The sequence below is a fragment of the Chiloscyllium plagiosum genome, unplaced genomic scaffold (assembly GCF_037043375.1).
Source record: "Chiloscyllium plagiosum isolate Xiang-an unplaced genomic scaffold, Cpla_swu_hap1 HiC_scaffold_9, whole genome shotgun sequence".
NCBI lineage: Eukaryota > Metazoa > Chordata > Chondrichthyes > Orectolobiformes > Hemiscylliidae > Chiloscyllium > Chiloscyllium plagiosum.
The window spans coordinates 29,090,200-29,108,884 of NW_028270147.1; the positions used below are offsets into that span (position 1 = coordinate 29,090,200).

The following is an 18,685-nucleotide window of genomic DNA, read 5'->3' on the forward strand; positions in this document are numbered from 1 at the left end:
ACAGTAAGTCAGGTCTCCGGTGAGCATCCATGAGACACCCTGGGCCATCAACAGCTGAACCCCAATCATGGCATAGTATCTCTCCCACCCTACCATGACCATCAAGCCAGGAAATCAACCCTGGTTCAATGAAGAATGCAAGAGGGAATGCCAAGAGCAGCATTAGGCATGCCTAAAAGTTAGGTGTAAACCTGTTGAAACTACAACCCAGAACTACTTGCTTGCCAAACAGAGGAAGCAGTTTGCAGCAGATGTGATCCCACAACCAGTGGATCAGATCTAAGCTCTGTAGCGCTGCTACATTCAGCCATGAATAGTAGTGGACTATTAAACATGCACTGGAGGAAGAGGTTCAACAAATGCTCCCACAATCAAAAAGGCATCGCCCAGATGTACACATCTGTGCAAAAGGCAAGATTGAAGCATTTGTCTCTTTCTGAGATCTTCAACATCACAGTTGCTTGCCTTTTCATTCACTCCATGAGATAACAAGAAAACATTGAATACTGCAAACACTAAGAGTCCCACAATAATAACTGAAGACCTGTGCTTCAGTACCAGCCATGCCCCTAGCCAAGCAGTTACAGCGTTGCTATCTACCAAACAATGTGGAAATAGGTCCTGTCCACAATAAGCAGGGTACAGTTAACCTGCTTAATTACTGTCCTATCGAGCTACTCTCAGTCATCAGCAAGGAAATGCAAGGGACCACCAACAGTGCAATGCAGCTGCACTTGCAAACAAATAATGTTGTCATCTAATTAGGCATCTGGCGGAGATTCCTCCCTTTCTGTTTTTTTGACTGCTTGTCCACCATCTACAAGTCAGAAGTGTGATGGAGTATTCTTCATTTGTTTCACTAGGTACTCCAGCAATACTCACGAATGTTAGCACCATCCAGATCTGAGCTGCCTGCCTGATTGGCATGGCATCTACCACCTTCAACATTCACTCTGATCACCACCAATGTGCAACGACAGCAGCGTGTATCATCTGCAAGATGCACAGCCGTAACTCACCAAGGCTTCTCTGGCAGTAGCAGATACACGGGAGCACCACAACCTGCAGGGTCACCTCCAATCCACTCACCATCCTGATTTGGTATTATATCAACTCCCCAACACTGTCACTGTGTCAAAATCCTGGAACTCCCCTTTTTAATAGCATTGTTCATCTGCTTACACTCCCAGGACTGCAGCAGTTCAAGAAGGCAGCTCTCTACCACGGTCTCCATGTGGTTAGACAATGCCAATAAATGCTGGTCCAACCAGCAGCACCTACATCCCATGAAAGACTAAAAAAAAATCCAACTGCATACCATCCCATTCTGAGGAAGGGTCACTCGACCCAAAATATTAACTCTGATTTCTCTCCACAGATTGTGCAAGACTTGCTGAGCTTTTCCAGAAATGTCTGTTTTTGGGGACCATCCCTCTGCAGTGCTCCCTTGCTCACAAACATCATCTGGATACCATAGAGTCAAGTAAATGTTCATTGGCTGAAACCTATGGCTTTTTTGTTGCTGTTTTTGTATTGACATGTTAGATTAACATCTGATGGCAATGAAATCTGACATTTTCTGTTGCTGTGACATTTTATGTAGTGATAGAAAACAAGAATACCTTCAGAATGAAATGTGCTGCCTGAAGCCCAGAGGAAGGTTTTAAAAAGAGATTACTCAGCTGTCAGATCATAATGGCTCAACTAGCACATGGAGAGCATTGCTAAAAGATAAAATGGCTATTAATAAAAGTTTTTGGCGATGAAACTCTGCATATATTGCCACACACTGCTGCTGTAAGTGCATCAGAGGATATGCAACATTCCAGACTCTCTCAAAGCACTCTTCAGTCTAGTTGAGGGAAGAATGTTTATCCATTTCAAACTTCAGAGCAAGAGGGCATAGGAGTGGAACTCTGCTGAGAGTTTAATTGCATTCATGTGATGAATATTAACTGGGGATTCTCTTGTGCTCTTATAGAACACTGTAGATTTAGGGGCCCTTGTATTGGTGGTAGTGTTGCTACCTCTAATGCAGGCAGACCCAGATTCAAGTCCTACCTGCTCCAGAGGTGTGTCATAAAACCTTTGAACATGTTGATTAGAAAGTCGTGGACTAAAGGTTTGGAGGTGAATGTGCATAATGTTATGTATGTTTAATTAAGCAGTTATAGTACGATGAGACTCTAGTTCTAACCTTCATTGTCTGGCTATCTGGAATTGAACATATATAGTTCCTCAGTGGTTAAGGGAATTCTTCAGAGAAATATAGAATTCCGAGGAAACCATTTGGCTTATAGTGCACAAGCTAGCTCTCTGCAAAAGCAGTTGACCAAGTCCAATTTGCCTTTGCTTTCCCATAGCTCTTCAAGTTTTTTTCTCCCAATGTTTTTCCAATTTCCTGTAAAAGCCATGGTTGAATCTGCCTTCTCTGTAAGCAGTATATACTAGATTTTCATCATCCTCTGTGTTAAAAAAATCACTTTTTATTAATGTGACCTTTGCTACTTTTATCTATCACTAAAAACTACTTGCTCTGTTTCTCAACCCTTCTTTTAATGGGAACAGGTTTGCTCTATTTGCTCTGTCCACAGTTTGAAAATCTCAATCAAAACTTCCTTCAAGCTCAAGTTTGCCAAGACCAACAATTCCTGCTTCCCCAATTTATCTGTCTAATTCAAATTGTCTCACATCTAGAACCATTCTTGAAAACTTTTACTACACCCAGTCCAAAGATTTCATTGGACGCAATATTCAAGTTGAGGCTGAATCTCTGTTCTATTAAGATTTGCCATAATGTCCTTGCTTCTACACATTGTGAATAGGTGAATCACATTACCAATTTTTCAGTGGAGTTTAAAAGGTTAAGATCAACGAGGTAAAAACAATGACTGCAGATGCTGGAAACCAGATTCTGGATCAGTGGTGCTGGAAGAGCACAGCAATTCAGGCAGCATCCGACGAGCTCGTCGGATGCTGCCTGAATTGCTGTGCTCTTCCAGCACCACTGATCCAGAATTTAAAAAGTTAAGGATGACCTTACAGAGGTTTATAAAATCATGAGGGGCATAGATAAGGTAAGTAGCAAAGGTCTTTTCCCTAGGGTAGGGGCGTTCAAAACTAGAAGACATAATTTTAAGGTGAACAGATAAAGATTTAAAAGGGACCTAATGGGCAACCTTTTCACAAAAAGGTGGGGTACATATGTGAAATGAAGAGAAAGTGGTAGATTCAGGTACAGTTACATTTAAAAGACATTTGGACAGGTACATAAATAGGAAAGGTTTAGAAGTGCATGGGCCAAAAGCAGGCAAATGAGAATAGTTTCGTATGGGAAACTTGGTCAGCATGAACGAGTTGTAATCTGTGGATCAAAGCGCGAAGAAAGTTGAAAATCTCAGTTTTGGGAGTATTCATATAAGAAGGCTTCATCATACAAGTGAAATAAATACCAGGAAAAATCAACTGAGTCAAACTTAGAAATTTGAGACATGGGGCATTTACACTGAATGTGAAACTACAAAAAGATGTTATTGGGCAATAGATGATACATTGCTTTGCTATGTTTTAAGAGCTTTCAAACTGTTCTACATTTAAATAGCTTTATATGTTACATTTTTTCATTTCTTCAATAAATATTGCTTCATCTTAAAGAAAATCTGCAGCCTCATTACTCTATGATGCTATGACTTTATGACTCGAGCTTATGCTTCACTGAGTGTTAAAATGAAAAAAAAATCTATCAATTCAGGTTTCATTCTGGGAACTGTCCTATCTAGAATAAATTCAGCTGGGATTGTCACTAAGTGTTTTTTGAAAAGAAAAACATTCAAGCCAAAAGATAATGGAAATGAAAATCCAGTGGCTATCTGGTATGCCCTGAGAGAAACCACAGAATGTCACATAGAAGAGAGCTGAAGGAACTTTAGACAGCAGCCCTTTAAAGGGAGAGTCCATTTTAAAAAAACTGAACTTCCTGCAGGTTATGCCTGAAACAATCCCAAGTTATAAATGGGAAGAAAGGCAATTCTGGAGGAAAGACCTGTTGGTATTTTACTCTTCAATGAATATACACAAAACGTGTTTAAAAATCAAATGCAACCCAGGAAAAGGGCTCCAAGTGGAGGCTGAATACTGGAGGTGGGTAACGGGGTCATTGAAACGAGGACAGGATTGCTGCCTGAAGAATTGAGGGCAGAGACAGAGGCAGCAGTAAAACAGTTCAACATCATGACGAGCCCGAAATTCATTAAAGCAGGGGCGTAAGTATATGACTATCTTTGACCTGGGAAATGTTATCCTAAGAGGAGGAATTCTTTTTAAGTTGACCTGGTTGCAATCAATTGAAGGAGGCTATTCATCCCACCTGACCCGGAAGTGCATAGATCTTGGAGTGACCCATCTGGCATCATAATGAATTGGGACCCCTCACCCTGCGATCAATTGCATCAATAGCACCCTTAATGTAGTGACATATCTCAAGGCATTTAACAGATACTATTTGCAAATAAATTTTATCATTGAATCACACAGAGAAGTATTAATGCAGGTGATCACAACCTTAGTCAAAGAGGTAGGTTTTAAGAGGCATTTTAAAAGAACAGATAAAGGTTGAGAAGCAGAGAAGCTTAGTGAGGGAATTCTAGAGCTAGCAACTATGGAGTGAGGAAAATCAAGGTTGGACAAGGAATCAGTATTGGAGGAGTGTAAAGATCATGGTGGGATTTTCACTGTAGTTAGTATAAGCCAAACACATTCTTTAAACTTATTTAAGTTCAGAAGCAAAGATTTTAGTGCTCAACTCTTGAGTTTAGATTTTTATTTCTGCTTTTGCTTTTTGCAAGTATTTGAATTTCAAACATCCGAGACTCAATTTGAATTCACATGACGAACCGCAATTATCATCCAAAGTGCACGATCCAGTGCCAGATGGGAATTAAAAATCAGCTTTCAGTCTAATGCTCCATGGGGAGTTAGAGTGGTGGTGTTGAGTAATTAGATTACGTGGTAGGATATTCATCTAAATATCCTTTCCAGGACTTTGCTGAGTGTAGCAAATATACAGAAAAGTCTTCTTCCAGTTGTGCAGTAACAAAATTACTCGAAGAAGGGTTTGTGCAAATTCAGTGGTGAGCGAGTTAATCAGTATTGCAATTCCATTTCAGTTTGGATTTATTGCTTTACAAAGTGTGGCATCCAGCAACAGAGAATTACGTGTGACATTCAAGAGAAAAAACATACAGAAATTAGCACGCAATCTAATTTTCTTTTATCTCAACTACTGCTTCAATCAGGACAGAGGATGAGTAACATCAACTGGGTCTTTGGAGATAGGAAATGATTGAAAAGTGATCTTTACTGAAGTTTCAGATTCCCAGTAACCTTGGCCAGTTTCACAGAGAAGCACATCTATTCCTCCTTGCCACGTTTTCTTCTTGTAGGATTTGCTGATCAGCGGTGGAGCTCTCTCTGGGGACAGGATAATTGTGTGTCATTTATCTCTGAGAATGCACTGACAGCCTTTTCAGTCGGCATTAAATTACTAGCTAATATACCATGAATAAATGATAAGACAGCAGTCTGTGTTTAACTGCTACTACCACAGTGAGGTACTAATTTGCTTCTCCTAAATGTTCAATGCTATAATTTCACCCTCAACGTATCATCAGAAATGAGTCTCACCTCCAGCTGACAGAAAGGAAATTTCACAAGGTTTATGAAAATTTTCAGTGTTTTAAATTTTTTTTCATCCTTCCAAAACAACCAAAGCTCTGCGTGGCGTGAGAGAGATTGTCTTAACTATACACTGTAACTCATTAATCAAAGACTACCGTGACTTTGATTTGATATTTCTGCCTTCACAGTTACCAATTATAAAGATTCAACGAGCAGGAGACCAAAACGCTTTCTAAAGCTTCTACCTTCCAGCTACATCCCACCTCAATCCTCACTGCGGTACCCCACGAGGGAATTTTTTTTTAATGGGTAATATGTAACAGAATTTGAAAGACATCAATAAAGACCACGTTTACAATTCATGAAAACACATCAAGGAAACGGTTTCCCTTGATACTGGTGGCTTCATTTGTCAAACGACTGCAAATCAAATATAGAACTGTGGATATAGCTGCACTATATGGACTGCAATGGCTCAAGGAAGGCAGCTCACCATTACCTTCTCAATGGGAATTAGGGATTGGTGACAAAGGTTAAGCTTATCACATCCGATAGCAGCTGGAAAGAAAAGGTTTTGAAATATGTAATATCTCGTGCCTTTTGAGCAGAAAGTATCACCCTCCTATTTGATCAATGATAGCTTATTTTACATTCATCCGAGAGGACTGATGGAGCTTCAGGGTAATAACTCATTGTTGGGAGAGCACCTCCAATTTCCTCTCTGTACTGCATTGAAGTGCCAGTCCAAACTTTTTGATCAACCCCCTGGGGTAGGACGTAAGCTCATGACCAATTGTTTCAGTGCCAGCCCTGAGCCACAGCCACTTCGAAAGAACTTGGATCGGAGCCGGAGGGTTAGAGACGGAGTAGTTGGTGGAGGAGATGGATGAGTCAAAGTGTGTGCGTTTTTATGAATAAATGAAAGAATGACAATCTTGCACTCACTTAACATATTTCATAACATCAGGATGCCCAAAAGCACTTTGCAAATAATGATTAAACTGTTTCAAAGCCAGTCTGATATGAAAGTGTCTGATGTGACTGTTATTAATCACTCTCTGAAGTACAGTATACATGGTGGGAACTTTACTAATGAATCCAAAGACAATAATCAGATCCAGACCCAGATCCAATCTCCATTATTTTTCTCTTGGGCTCCTTTATGCTTATGCAACCTAATGTTTATGCTCAATATTGAAACAAAATACATATCAAATCACAACAGGTGTTAGATAGGGAGAGGCACAGAAATCAATCTCTCTCTCTTTGTTTAAATGTATATGGCCCAGGAAGATGCTGGTGCCTTTTCTAAATGTATATAGAGCAAGGAGACCTTGACCTCTTTTCTCTTATCAAGTTTGAGCGAAATGCTGAATGTGGTCAGGTACAAACAACAGCAGTTTATTGAGGCAGAAGGCAAGCAGGCCATCATTCAGCAGAATATTGGCCATATTTTGTGCTACAGATCAGTTATTCTCTGACATTTCCACTGAGCTTGAGTTATGAACATACACATTTTATGTTTTTCATCTTTCAAAGGTATTAGATTTAGAAGACACTTTTTAAACCCATGACAAAGTCTATATATACCATTGGTATACACCATAGAAGATGACCCCTAAAACACTAAAGTTCTTTTGAAACTGCTTCTTAAATTTTCTTCTTCTTCTTGAGTCTTCTGCCTTAAGGCAGAAGATTGTTGATTATTTGCCAAACCAGGGGAAATGACATTTTTCTTTTACTGAGTGAATACTGTGTTGTTAGTGTTATTTACAATAACCATTTAAGCAACCGAGTGAACTGGCCACTCTCTTAAAAGTTGGAAATATAAAATGTGCACAGTGTAGAAAATATAATCGTCAAGCAAAAAGAAAAATGCCCAGTCTGGGAAATTAAAAATTGTCATTTCATAAATCTTTAAATTGAAACAATAATTGCAGTGTTTCTAAAACCGCCATTAATGCTAGCAATAATAGGCACAAGAGGGGAGCGATGATTCCGAACTACATAAATCCATCATATCCCTTTGACAAATTGTAAGGGTTTAAACAGACTGCATGGAGAAACATAAATTCAACATGTAAACTAAATTTTAACTAAGTTTTAACCCATGCAGGTGGGAGGCGGAACTACTGGGAAACATCCTGATGTAGTAGATATCTTAGCTTCCAGAATTCATGTGAATTAAGTGAATACCTTCTTGATAGTACCAACAAGAGGAAGAAAATAAATTCTATTCCATGGCTCAGTCGCTTTTCTTTAACCCCAGCTGCATTGTTCGATCTGTTTAAGCTGTGCTATTTGTAATTAAATGGAACTGTGGTAGTACAAGACATTCTGTTTTTTCCCTCCTTTCTCCATTACTTACCCTGTGAATATGGATGACTGTGATTCTGTCAGTTAATTCCCTTCCCTCCCAAGCTACTGAATGTGTACTTTCAGGGAAACACATCTTCAATTCATCTTTATCTTTTGTTCTCAAGAATTTCAATAAATATTACATTTAAATTAAAAAGGGAACAGCTACCTTGAAAATTATGTGGTAGATAAGTGTAAAATAGCAAGGTTTGAACATCTTGAGCAAAGAATGTTTGGCAGTGTTATTCATTTCATTTATTATCAGCCAATTCTCATACGTACTCTTGAGAAACATAACTTGAATTCCCAAGGCTGTACTTTTGAGAGACAAAACTTCTTCAATAGCTCAGGTTGCCTTCACAGAGGACACAATAATGAATGAAATTGGATTATTCCGGAAAATGGGCATGGATTGTGATGCATGATTCAATGAAATGCAAGAAACTTTACAACTTGTGTTGTCTGTTCATTTGATTAAATGCTATACGTAGTTAGTGATGACATCGAGAATGTGCCAACTGAAGTTTAGGTATTTCATATATCGTCCCCTGTCGACATTTAGTTGTTTTTTTTTCCCTTGAACACCCCATTTCTAACCAGAGGCTAAACAATAAACAAATAATTCATTGATGTAACTGAACAATGCTTCTTCATCATTGTATGAATCTGGAATAGGAGCCACAACAAACACAAGTAACTGCTTGTTGTAGGCTCCACAAGTATCACCAATAATGGGGGAGCCCATCACATAAGTGCGAAAAGATAAGGCTGAAGCACTTACAACCATCTTCAGCCAGATGTCCTGAGTGGATGATCTATCTCAGTCTCCTTCAGAGGTCCCCATTATCAAGGTGCCAATCTTCAGACAAATTGATTCACGCCACGTGAAATCAGGAAATGGATGGAAGCACTCAACTCTGTAAAGTCAATGACCCTGACAATGTCCCAGCAATAGTACTGAAAATCTGTGCTCCAGAACTTGCTGCACATCTAGCGAGTTGTTTCTCTACAGCTACAATACTGGCACCTACCCCATAGTGGGAAAAATTACCCAGGGTGTGCTTTGTACACAAAAAGTAAGACAAATCCAGCTAAGGCAGGCCAACTCGTTTCTGCTATAGTACAAAAACATGGACAAAATAACTGAATTCCAGAGGTGAGATGAGAGTGATTGTCCTTGATATCAAGGCCATACTTAACTGAATGTGGCATCAGGAGTCCTAACAAAACTTAAATCAAAGGACATCAGGAGGCAAACCCCTCGCTAGTTGGAGTCATACATAACACAGAGGAAGATGGTTGTGGTTGTTAGAGGTCACTCATCTCATTCACTAGGAATCTCTGTAGGAGTTCTTCAGGTAATGTCCTAGGCACAGCTATCTTCAGTTTTTTTCATCAATGTCATTCTCTCCATCGTCAAGTCAGAACTGGAATGTTTGTGATAACTAAATGATATTAAGCACCATTCGTGACTCTTCAGATACTGTCCAAATGCAGTAACCTCTAAACAATTTTCAGACTTGGACTGAAAAATGGCAAGTAATATTCATGTCATACAAATGCTAGGTAGTGACCATAATCAAGATAAAACCCATAAGAGACCCATAACCATCATCCCTTGACATTGAATGGTATAACTATCGCTGACTCCCCCATAAATAACATCATAGAAGTTACCATTGACCAGATACTCAACTGGATTAGCACCATATATCAAAGTGGCTACAAGAGCAGATCAGTGGCTTGGAATACTGAAGCAAGGAATTTGTCTCCTGACTGTCCAAGACTATCCAACATCTACAAGGCACAAGTCAGGAGAGTGATGGAATACTCCTCAGTTGCCTGTATGAATGCAGCTCCATCCACACTCATGAAGCTTGACATTGTCCAGTACAAAGCAGCTTTGCTTGACTTGTACCACATCTCTATATATCCACTCTCTTCCCCCACTGGCAATTAGTAGGATCAATATGTACCATCTAGAAGATGCAGTGCAGAAATTTGCACAAGCTCCTTAGGCAGCAGTTTCTAAACCCATAACCACTTCCATTTTGAAGAACAAGGGCAGTAGATTCATGGAACTACCGCCACCTGCAAGTTCCCCTCCAAGCAACCTATCATCCTGATATGGAAATATATCGCCATCCCTTCACTAACACTGGGTCAGAATCCTAGCAATCCCTCCCGAATGGCATTGTGGGTCAACCTGCAGCATATGGGCCGCAGAGGTTCAGAAAGGCAGCTCACCACCATCTTCTCAAAGGCAACTTGGAACGGGCAATAAATGCTGGCCAGTCAGCAACGCTCATGATCCATGAATGAATAAAAATATCTGAAGATAACGGATGTTTAAAATGCAACAAGTCGGCTGCATAACAAAGCACTACCGATGTTCTAAAATTCTTGCAATGTCGATTGGGAGGCATTGTGTCATAGTTAATACACTGTGGATGTAGATAGATTGATCCATTATCATCACTCAGTTACTATGAATAGTACACATGTAAGAGGATTGAGGGAACTCAGCTGAAGATTCATAATTTGATAAGAGTTTATATGAGATAATATTAGCTAATGTTAATGTTCATTGAATTGAAGGCTTATTATTGATGTGGTTAGGCAGGTTGAAATTCTACAAAGCTGGTAGAAGTCCCAGAGCCAGGGTTGGGAGTGGAGTTGACCACAATGTGTCGGCAAATTAAGCCAGGACTGCATTTTGTCCATTGCCAGGGTTGCCAACATGAATAAAGACAGAGGTTTAGCCCCAAGAGCTGTTGCACAATTCAGGGAGCTCAGTAACTTCACAGTGCCACCACCAGACCAATGTTGGCATTGCATCAAGAAGAAGTGGTACGTTAGTGGTCATGTAATCTCAAAGTTGGTTACATAGGGTCGACGAAGCCTGGGAGTGCAGATGGTCAATGATGATACCAAATTTTGTTATGGGGATAATCTATTTACTTGGTGTCTCAGTAATCTAAAAAGTGTCTAAAAAGGAGGATCCACAGCAGCAGGACTGACTTGTTCTGGTCACCTCGCACATGGTCCCAGGCCTTTCAGATTATAACAAACTGCCCATGAAGACAGGAAGAAGTCTTTGATTGGTCACTTAATGATTCCTTTTGGCTCTCACTGGGCATCATAACTGGCATCTTTCCCATTACTGGCAGAAGGGCATGGTCAATGGAAAATATGTCTCCCAGCCTGTCCCCAAAAGGCAGATAAAATTCAACTCAGAGAGCAGGAAAATGGACATATACACATGATGGAAGGACATGTCTACTGATACTTCACAAAGATCTGTGCTGTACACACTGTATTTATTGATGCTTTAGATAATGAAATACAGAGTCATCTATTCAATCTTCTCGATGACACAAAGATTGATTAGATTAGATTACTTACAGTGTGGAAACAGGCCCTTCAGCCCAACAAGTCCACACCGCCCCGCCGAAGCGCAACCCACCCATACCCCTACATTTACCCCTTACCTAACACTACGGGCAATTTAGCATGGCCAATTCACCTGACCTGCACATCTTTGGAGTGTGGGAGGAAACCGGAGCACCCGGAGGAAACCCACGCAGACACAGGGAGAATGTGCAAACTCCACACAGCTGGAGTTCTCTTTGTTCAAATGGTCGCCTTGCCTCTCTGGGATTTTGACACAGCAGTTTAAAAAAAAGCAATAAAATTGAGAAGTCTTCTATAGCCCTTACCCCTCTTCTCTCATGTGTTCACAAAGGGCTGCAAACCTTTCCTTGATCACTGATGTTATGTATCTTCTTAATGTACTTAACAAGCTACCAGCTTTCTAGAAAATAGTGTGGGAGCAGTGATGGTGAAAAGCACACATGTCGGTCAGCTGCATGCCTGTACATTTCAGCTTCAAGTGATCTCCAAACATCCTGCCACCAGCCTTGCTTCTTTGTCCACACAAATTAAAATGAATTATCATTAGCTGAAAAGAGCCAAGGAACTCCATTGGGTACCAATGTCCCTGAATTCAGAAGAAAAAAATGAACCAACACGTCAGGTTGAACCCCCTTCTTGACGCCCCAACTGAGCAGCCTTTAAATGTCAGTAAATCCTACAAATTGCACTAACAAGGGTTGTACACAACCAATTGTCATTTGAATAAACGCAGCACAGGTTTCCAACATCACTTGTAGCATATCATCACTCCAAGAATTAACTTCAAGATGAAAAAGGGGGGAAATAAAATGGGGTGGAAAATCAAAAGAAAAGGAAATAAAATGGTTTTATGAAAGTGAAGTATTTTTACCCTTGTTTGTAAAGTAAATATGGATGAAATCAAGATTTCTCCCACTTAATATAAAGTATAATCAGTTAAATTAACTTCCATTTGTTTTTCTTTTCATATGATCTGAGGCAGCCAGTGGTTTAATTTCTATTGCCCAGCAAATTCCAGTGCACATTCTTTATCTAAATATTATGTTAGATGTTTTGAACAATTTCTTTGTGTCCATGGAAATATTTCTATTGATATTTGTTTGTGGAAAAGCTCCTATTAAAATGTAAATTAACCAGGATACAGTCATTACCAACACATTGCTGCTGGTGATCTGTCAAAATATCAAAACTTATGAAAATCTTTTTAACATTTATCTTTTGTTGTGATGTTTTGGATTCCTCTTAAGGCCAGTTTTCGAAACCACATGTCAGAATTGGCTTGTTTTCATCACAACATACTTTCTGTAAGATGGAAATGTTTCTGCTGTCACACAGCAACTTTCCTCATAACTGAGATGGATGGAGGTTAATCACATACAGAGATGTGATCTCGAGTTTTAGAGTTTGTTGGAGAAAGATTATATTAAATCAACAGCTCTTTTTCCCCTTGATATATGAATAGAGGAAATGGGCTTTACACTGATGTACATTACAACAGTTATGCCTCTTTAAAGGTAGTTCATCAGTTGAAAACCACTAAGCCCTTGAGAGACACAATAAAAATGCAAGTCTTTATTGTTTTTCGAATTCACACTGGCCTAGAAGGAAGATATTTTGAATGTTGGGACAGGTTTGATCTCTGAAAGACCTTTACCATATTTTAAGGTTGGGACAAGGGAGGAGGAATTCTTGCGTCTATCAACATGAAGTCAGTCACTGTTATTGTTTTAGTCAAAAACAAGATATTAATGTTGCTGCCCAGGCCAGCAATGGTTGTCCACACTTACTTGCCCTGGAGAAGATGGTAGTGAGCTGCCTTTTTGAGCCACTGCAGTCAACATGGCGTAGATACTCCCGCAGTACTGTTAGGAAAGAAGTTTCAGTATTTTGACCCAGCAACAATTAGGGAATGGTACTATAGTTCAAAATCAGGATTGTAAGTGCCTTGGAGTTGAACAAACAGGTACCTGCTGCCCTTGTCCTTCTGCATAACAGAGAAGATACTGCCCAAGGAGATACAATTAAGTGGGCTACTTTTTCCTGAGCGGTGTCAAACGTCTTCAGTGTTGGCAGTGCATTCGGTCAAGTGGAGAGTTTTCCACTAAATTCTTAATTTGCATTTTGTAGATGGTAGACAAACTTTAGCAAGTCAGGAGGTGAGTGACTTGCTGCAGTATTCCTGGCCTCTGACCTGTTCTTATAGTCACTGCATTTATACGGTCAATCCAGTTGAGTTTCTGGTCAATAGTAATTCCATAATAGTGATAGTGGGGAGTTCAGTGAAGGTAATGCCATTGAATGATTAGATTAGATTAGATTCCCTACAGCGTGGAAACAGGCCCTTCGGCCCAACAAGTCCACACCAACCCTCTGAAGATCAACCCAACCAGACCCATTCCCTACAACAAACACTATGGGCAATTTAGCATGGCCAATTCACCTGACCTGCACATCTTTTGTACTATGGGAGGAAACCAGAGCACCCAGAGGAAACCCACGTAGACATGGGGAGAATGTGCAAACTCCACACAGACAGTCACCCAAGGTGGGCATTGAACCCAGGTCTCTGGCGCTGTGAGGCAGTAGTGCTAACCGCTGTGCTGCCCACGGTGTCAAAGATGCTCTTGATTGGAGATAGTCATTAATCTGTCACTTGTATGATGTGAATATTACTTGCCACTTTGCATCCCAATCCTGGATATTTTCCAGGCATTGCTGTATTTAAACATGGACTGCTTCTGCACCTGAGGAGTTGTGCATGTGGTGAACATTGTTCAATCATTGATGATTATCCTCATTTCTGACCTTATAATGGAGGGAAGATAATTGATGAAGCAGCTGAAGATGGAGATCCAAGATGGCGGCGACTCAGCAAGTCTGGGTCTATAGTGCCCCTCCCAAGACCTAGGCAAAGTGGGCCACTCTCCTCCACCACACTCACCAAACCAATTAAAAATAGTTTTTAATTAATGTAATTAGTAGTTCAGTACTAAATTTAAACTGTTCCGTCTCCTGTAAAAATGACTAGGAGGAAAGGAGCCCGCAGTTCAAAGCAGGCAGGAGCCCCTCCTCCACCCTCCCCAGCTGCAGCAGAGGTGTCCGCAGCCGCCCCGGGGGACTTACCTATGGTGCCGAACCTTGTGGAAATCATCTCCAAACTCAATGCGAAGATCGACGCTTTCATTGAAGAGTCCCGAAGTCGATGGAATTCATCCTCGGCTGTGCTACAAAAGCACGTACGAGACATCGAAGAAATTGAATGGCGAGTCGGAGGGACGGAGCTAAAGGCTGCGACCTCCGAGGCCATTGCAGAATCGGCCGTGGATCGGGTCTGGACTCTTGAGCAGCATGTCCGGACCTTAGAGAATCACATTGACGACCTTGAGAATCGAGGTCGTCGAAAAAATATTCGTTTGTTGGGCCTTCCCGAACGGGAAGAAGAAGGCCAGCTTACAAGCTTCCTTGAATAGTGGCTTCCGCAGTTATTGAATCCGGAGGCTGGATCAGGCCAGGTAAGGGTGGAATGAGTCTACCGGGTTGCAATACGCGGGCCCGGCTCGAACCCCAGTGCCCCCCCCACCCCCACTCCTGTTCCGGCTGCAGAGCTATAAAGGCAGATGCTCTTGGAAGCTTCCAGAAATCTTGGGAAAGATCCCCAAGCCATGACTTATAAAGGATCCAAGATTATGTTATTTCAGCTTTTTCTCCAGCTTTGGTCCGAAAGAGGAAGGCGTTTGATGAAGCAAAGAGGCGGTTAAGGGATTTAAACATTCAATACTCCTTGCGCTACCCAGCTATACTACGGTTCAGCCATGAAAGGTCTGTGTATAACTTTGGATCACCGGAGAAGGCCAAGGAACTTTTGGACTCTCTTAGATAAATTATAAGAGTTAATTGATGTTGTTTTGCCCTACCCCACCCTGGTTTACACCCCCCCCCCTTTCTTTTCCTTTCATTGCCTTACTGTTTAATATTATCTCCGGGGGGTGGGAAGAAGGGTTTATTTATTTACTTAGCGATTTTCTTTCCCTCCCTTTTTCTTTTTGCATATATATATATATAGGCCGGGGGGGTGGGGGGGGGGTCTAGTTAATGTAGATGGGGGAAAGGTGGCTACCTTATCTTATTTTATCTTTGTCCTTGGAAGGGGGGTTGTTTTCCCATTATTTTGTATTAATATATTTAATTATTATTAGCTGAGACTGTAATTTTATAGTCATATATGTTCATGTATGGTATTAACATTACCAAATATATCCAGGTGTTGGTGTGGGTGGGGGGGGGAGGTGGGGGATAGGGTACTCACTGTTAATTCTAGTTCAATAGTATACTTGAATTTTCTTTATCCTATCGTGGGGTGCCTGGGTCAAGGGTGGGGCACTGGTTGGGAGAGGTTATGATGGGTTTTTTGGAGAGGAAGTGATGCCCCCTGGGAATAAGGGGGAAGATCTCCGTTTAAATACGTTTTATACCTTTTTTTATTATTTAGAAATAGTTTTTTTTATTATATTGATCTGAATGTACGAAAGAGCTTTTATTTTTGTAAATTTTATATGCTCTATGCTCGGGATGTTTTGGATAAATATGGGTTTTGTTGTGATCTGATGTTAACACATTCTGAGCATGTATATCACTGCTCAATTTATGTGTTATCCGTTGGGTTTTGTTTTCTCTTGAATAATGTAAGAATTTTAATGATACACTCTGGTTAGTTGTAAGTTAGATGAGTAGTTAGTTGAGTTTTGTCTTTTTTTCTCTTGTTATTTCTGTTTTCTTGTTTGATAGATTTTGGTTATCATTTATTTAAGATTTAACTGTATATCAATGTCTACAGTTGGTTTTTTTTAGTTTTCTTTTGTATACTTGTAAAAACATGTTAAATTTTCAAAGAAAATCTATAAAAAAAAGCAGCTGAAGATGGTTAAGCCTAGGGTATAACCCTGAGGCATTCATGACAGAGTGTCCTGGAGTAGAGACATCTAACCTCTGACAACCACAACCATCTTCTTATGTGACAGGTATGATTCCAATCGGGGAGAATCTTTCCCCTGATTGCCAGTTTTGCAAGAACTCCTTGGTGACACATTGGTCAAATCTGGACTTGATGTCAAGGACTGTCACTCTCACCTCACCTCTGGAATTCATGTTCTGTTATAGTAAGCCACAAAGATAAGAGATTAAATACCGTCGGATGCAGTACATACTGCAACAAATTGTGCTTAATCAATGTAAGGAATGAGTAGCGTGAAGTAAATGTACCCAAATTTCCAGATAACAAATCTTGTTAGAAATTATCCTTCTTTGTCATAAAATCATAGAATCCGCTGGCCTATTGTGTTAGCACTGGCTCGAAACAAAATATCTAATTAGTCCCATTCCCTACTTTCTTCCCATTGTCCAATAAATGCATTGGATCATAAAATTATATAGTATTTCAGCATTATTTCATAGATTCTATGTGTTTCCATTGCAATTACTACAGCTCATGGCAATTAATTGGCTAGTCAGCTTAAATATGTTGCGCTGTTAAGGTGCATTGGTTCATTATGGCATGAATTGAATCTCAATGTGTTCCGTGACAGAAGAGTCTCTAACTGGGTCAGCATGACAATGTAATTTTTTATACCATTCATCTTAACAGTGTCTCCGATTTCATTTACCAATTCAAGCCCAGTTTGTATTGAATTGGTTTAAGTTTCAAAATAATTCCCTTGGTGTTGAAATTCTCTCTGTAAAATTCTTTCCTTATACACTCTGTTACTTTCACTTCCTTTAAGATGCTCCTTAAAAACCTAACTTTTTGGCCAAACATTTGGCTGCCTCTCTCAATATCTCCTGAGGATATATCAAAGGATTTCATTTTAGGCTCTTGAAAAAGGTGGCAAAAGAGAATGTCAATCTGGTGGTGTTAGTTTTCCACTACTCCCTAGACTCAAGAAAGGCACTATCAGATTGAAAATTGACAGACATAATCCTGCGCCTCAAGTTGGGAAAGAGGCTGATAACAGGAAACTGTAGGCTGATTAGCTCCATGTCTGTTATGGGGAAGGTGTTGGATTCGATCTTTAAGGAAGCAATGCCAGGACTCTGGTGGAATACTACCCACTTGCCTGGATGTGAGCAGTTCCAATACCACTCAAGAAGCTCAACACTATCCAGGACAAAGCAGATCGCTTGATTGGCACTACATCTACAAGCATCCACTTCCCCCACCACTGATGCTCAGTAGCAGCAGCGTATACTATATCCAAGATGCACCGCAGAAATTCACCAAAGATCCTCAGATAGATCCAAACACAAGACCACTTCCATCTAGAAGGACAAGGCAGATATATGGGAACACCACCACCTCCAAGCTCCACTCCACTCACCACCCTGACTTGGAAATATATCATCATTTTCACAAGGGCAAAATCCTGGAATTCCCTCCCTAATGGCATTGTGGATTAAACCACAGCAGATGGACTGCAGGGTTCAAGAAGGCAACTCACCACCACCTTCTCAAGGACAACTAGCTCAGGCAATAAATCCTTGCCAGCCAGAGACATCCACATCTCAGAGATGAACAAGTTCTTAAAAATGCCAGGCACATAGAAAAACTCAAGGTAATCAGGAAAAGTGAGCATGTTTTGTTTTGTGAAAGGGAAATCATGCTTAACTTATTAACTGCAGTGATTTGAAGAAGATGAATGCGTGACTGAGGAGCTGGTGCAGGGGGCAAAGATTCACACTTTTGGACCCGTGGGATCTCTTCAGGGGTATTAATGACCTGTTTGCGAGGGATAGATTCCACCTGAATTGGAAGGGGACTAATATCCTCGTGGGTAAAGTTGCTAATGAAACTCCGGACGCTTTAAGTTAGTAAAAGGTTGGTGGGTAGGGGTGGAAGGGGAAACCAAAGTGATAGTGAGAAAAGAGAAAAGGCTGAGGCTGGTAAAGTCAATAAGAGGAGCAAGTCAAATAGTCAAGGCAGACAAGAGCTCAGCAGAGAATGAGGTAAGACTGATAAATGAAACTGCATTTACCCCAAAGCAAGAGACCTGACAGGTAAGGTTGATAAACTTAGAGCATGATTGGGAACATGGGACTGGGATTTCAAAGCTATTCCAGAAACATGGCCAGGGGATGGAAGGACAGGCAGCTTAATGTTCCAGAGTATAGATACTATAGGAAGGGTAGAACGGGAGGTGAGAGAGGATGAGGAGTGGCGTTTTTGGTTAGTGAGAGCATTACAGCT

The 18,685-nt window shown here is 40.6% G+C and overlaps 1 long non-coding RNA gene across 2 annotated transcripts in view; it reads right to left on the reverse strand.

Annotated features, from left to right (window-relative positions):
• Positions 1 to 5,148: 5,148 nt before the first annotated feature.
• The window catches only part of LOC122554238 (uncharacterized), a 115,652-nt gene continuing 102,115 nt past the window's right edge, over positions 5,149 to 18,685 (reverse strand). For both annotated transcript variants that reach the window (XR_015758022.1, XR_015758021.1), the window contains one exon: positions 5,149 to 5,469. This is a non-coding gene — a long non-coding RNA (uncharacterized LOC122554238). The remainder of the gene's footprint in view (positions 5,470 to 18,685) is intronic.